The sequence below is a fragment of the Pinus tabuliformis genome, chromosome 1_1, assembly GCF_031772625.1.
Source record: "Pinus tabuliformis cultivar Carrire ecotype Pingquan chromosome 1_1, CPIR1, whole genome shotgun sequence".
Taxonomy (NCBI): Eukaryota; Viridiplantae; Streptophyta; class Pinopsida; order Pinales; family Pinaceae; genus Pinus; species Pinus tabuliformis.
Genome location: NC_142297.1, coordinates 230,830,265 through 230,834,566, shown reverse-complemented (window position 1 = coordinate 230,834,566; position 4,302 = coordinate 230,830,265).

Here is a 4,302-nt window from a genome sequence, read left to right as displayed (position 1 = left end):
CTCGGCATAGGAAAACAGGAATCTGTGACTATCAAAGGAAGAGTGGTTAGACTACTACATATATACAGAGATCCAAGAAATTTTCTTTACATCTTTCCCCACTGAGTTGTAAGAGTTGATCATGAAGCTAAAAGATAGCCAAGGAAGGTGTAAACTCGAAAAACCTATTTTGTGGACACCAGAATTGGTGCGCAGTCTGGAAGCATCAGAAGATAAGATGGCGTGCGCTGTCGATCATTGGCTCAATCAAATCATAGGAGGATTCATCATCGAATTCGTGGTAGATAATTTAGTCAGCTATAGCGAGGCAGAACGACGCTTCCTCAAGGGATCACGAGGTAAGTACGTTAAATCTTTGAACACTTGCATTAAAATTCTACTGTGTGAAAAGTGGGTTATGCAAATAAATTGATGTTTGGGGCTACGCGGAGTGGGAGAATCTACAGAAACGAAGGTACCACAGAATTAGAAACTAGCCACTTGATTTCACCTCTGCGAGGGGGAAAAGAAGAGCTTGCAAAGGTCTCACCAAGAAGTGCGATCAATATCATAAGACAAAGAATTCTACGCATACAACCCCCACCCACACCACCACCAGTTTCACCCTCTTCACCCCTGTCTTCACCCATACCACCTCCGCCACCATTGCGAAGCAGTATGGCAAGTGCGATAAAGCTACCAGTGTTCAAGAGAGTAGGGAATGAAGATCCAAACTAGTTTTGGTTCGTGATAAAAGCTGTATGGGAAGCACAGAGTGTCATGGACGACAATATAAAGAAGGCAAAATTGGTCAGCACTCTGCAGGATCGCACGCTGACCTGGTACATTAAGCATTCCAATGACAATCCGAATGTGGGGATCGCGGATATCCAAGCTGCGCTAAACAAAGAATTTAGCAGGCCAAAGTCAAAGGCACAGTCGATCATTGGATTCAAGGAAATCAAAATGCTACTAGCCACGACTCGATGGGATTTGGATCAAAGACTGAAGTGCACAATTCGCGAAGCGAACATGACATTAACAGATGGGCAACACTGCGAATGGTTTGTAGCATTGTTAACGCTGCATCTACGGAACGTACTGTCGCAACAAAGGCTAACCACTCAGGCTGAGGCTTTGGAGGTCGCGATGAGATTGCATGAGACTCTAATACAAGATCCTAACCAAGGAGTTCAGCAGATTCATGCGCAGTTGAAAAACTTGCGCTTTGAGATGTAGCGTTTGAAACAAGACAGGACAGCCCGCCCAGAGATGCGCGATGAGGTATGGTGCATAAAATGCAAGGACCAAGGGCACGACAAGGACCACTTCCCGGTGTTCGTGAATTACCTTGCAAGAGGAGGGCCAATGCCACAAAGACAGGAGGCACAAGCAGGATCAAGCGCGGTGCCTGCATTATGGTGCACGATTTGTCAGATAGGAGGAAAGAATGCTACAGATAACTGCCATCTATTACAAAAGTATAAGCAGAATTCACAAAAGTTGTTGTGTAATTTCTGTAGGTCGGTAGGACATGATGAGCGCACCTGTAGAAGTTATGAACTGATGATGGATCGAACTCCTACCTACAGAGTTTAGGCCGAAACACGGGCCCTCGATCAAAACACAGGAATGGCACGCACCGGATTTCAAGGGCGCGAACGAGGGCGAGGTGGAGGGGGGCCAGGATGAGGTCACCGATAGCTGATATTTTACAATTGCGGAGGGCCAGGGCATTATGGCCACGATTGTACAAATCCAACGCGACCATCATGCTTGTATTGTACATTGTTTGATCATGAGACGAAGGATTTTCCCACACTGATAGCGAGGTTACGCAATAAAGGAGCACTCTGACCTCCCTCGACTCAGAACCTGCAAATGATGAGGTATAAGCCACGCAAGGAAGATCCTAATGTAAATATCGTGCTCCGGAGTGGAATTACGACAGGAGATGACAAAGGAAAGAAACCTAAAGAAAGTACTTGGGTTCGCAAGGCTCCAACGAAGGAACCAGAATTTGATTTGGAGCATGCTAAGGAGACCTTCATGGAAGCTAAGAGGAGCTTCATTGATGCCTCCACTTCAGGAAGTAAAGACAGACTGGAGCCAGAAATGGACCCATCAATGCTCACTACATTCTTGGAGACATGCATGAAGTTGCTACGTGACAGCAAGGCTATAAAGGGGCTGCAAGAACTCATAACTAGATGCATTGGGACCACGCTAGGAGAACCACGCATAGTCTGGAAGCTCGGGAAGCACATGACGCGAACAAGAAGGGAAATGATTTTGACTGCACAGATTGGGGAATATGAGATGGAACAAGTTATTTTGGATCTAGGGTCCATGATCTGAAAATGAGATCTTAAACCAATATTAAAGTATTACAGACTCATGTGCAGTAATGCCTATATTATTTAGTGTAACTGATCAAAAATATTGTGAATAATATAGATAATGAACAATTATAAAACATAATAAGCACACACATCAACATAGCAAATAATCAAGGAGTTCACCGGACTTCCTGGCTACGTCTCCTGGTCCAGCTTTCAGTGTCAACCTCTATATTATGTCTTCAAGAGAAGATTACTACAAGTGTGAGCTCAGACCGAGTCTCAACACAACAACGACAAAACAACAGGGATTTACTTGAAATCCTCAAGTCTACAAGAGTACACAGACTCTCCTCGTGCTCTCTGTCTTCTACTTTCTCTTGCTGTCTCTCTTTCTGAGCAAATGCCCTTCTTGTTCTGTTATGGGATGGATTTTTAAGCCTATTGGCGCTTGTCTGTTCGTCTCCCTTTTCGGGCTCTCTGGCTCCTGGCCACTGTCCGTTCAAATCCTTGTTGAGCATTAAACAATCATTGCAAAACGCTCTAAGGTAGGGTGGCCACCTGTTTTCCAACGGAAAGGACCGGGCGTGGGTGAAAATCCCAGAAAACACTCTTCTCTGTTTACACAGAGAAATACATAGAATACACTGAAAAACAGTGGAAAATCTGCCAAGGCTGGACTTCAAAAGATATTGAATCCGACCTATAATCCTATCGGGTCAGTTGTTGCATCGCTATTGCAAGTCCCAAGTCGCAGCACCCATATGCCACAGTTTCCTTTATATTTCAGTTTATAACGGAAATAGAAAGAAATATATTGAATATATTGAAAAACTCGACGAAAGCATTTCATTGGAACTCAAATTATATCAAGCCGCGTCTATAATTCCTTTCAGGTCCAGCTTTATTGCATATTGCTTCACTTCCCCAATCTCCGATCGTCGAACGCTCTGATCGGTCTTATCGTCTATCAGCGCATCGCTATCGGCCCATCGCATCAGCATATCGCATGACCCACAATCCATTGGCATCACCCATTGTGTTGTTGCGATGTGATAAATCGCAATCGCATATCGCTTAAGCCTCAAGCCCTCGATAAGTCCTCCTTTGTGTTATAGCGATGCGATATTGTGAGTTGATCTGGGCCATTGATCTGCGCACTTGATCAAAAGCCCTCGTTAAATCACGCTGATCGCTATCACGATTTTCATAAGGCCACCTCCGATATACTTTGTTGGCCTCTCCCAATTGTGATATCCAGATAAAATCTGGACTGTTGATCTGTACGATCCAACGGCTCTAGTGCAGCGGCATTTGAACCTCCGATAGCTCTGTTTTCTGCCATTCTTTCACTGTTTTCCCTTATGATAGCGTTTCCGATATTTAATATACATGAAGACTTAGAGGTTTTAGGATTCATTTTGGATCAGTCGAATGCGAACGTCTTATCGAAACAGACATGGGAGCGCATGGGCAGGCCTGCGTTGCAATGGTCTCCTATCCAACTACAAATGGAAAACTAGCAAAAGATCCTACCTATGGGGAGATTGCAGGGAATCACGGTAGATATTGAAGGAGCAAGCGCGCTAGAAGATTTCGAAGTAATAGAGATTGTTGATGACAACAATCCCTACCCTGCGCTATTGGGAATAGATTGGGCCACTGACATGAATGGAGTGATAAATCTAAAGAAGGGCAAGATGATCTTTACGAAAAAGTCTTTGCGCGTAGTGGTGCCTTTAGACACTGCAGAAGGATTACGCTACATGGAGCCAGTGCACGACTACGACGACGACAACGATCTGGACTGCATCTACAAGATAAGAACGCGAGAGCAAGACTGGGTAAATCCAACCACGGATGGCTGAATCTCATGGAAGCGTGAAAGCTCCTGCACATCAAATTCTTGACGAGGAGATAGAACGATGGCAAAACTGGTTACACAAGGTAACCACGCTCAACTATAACATGATGTGTTAGGTCC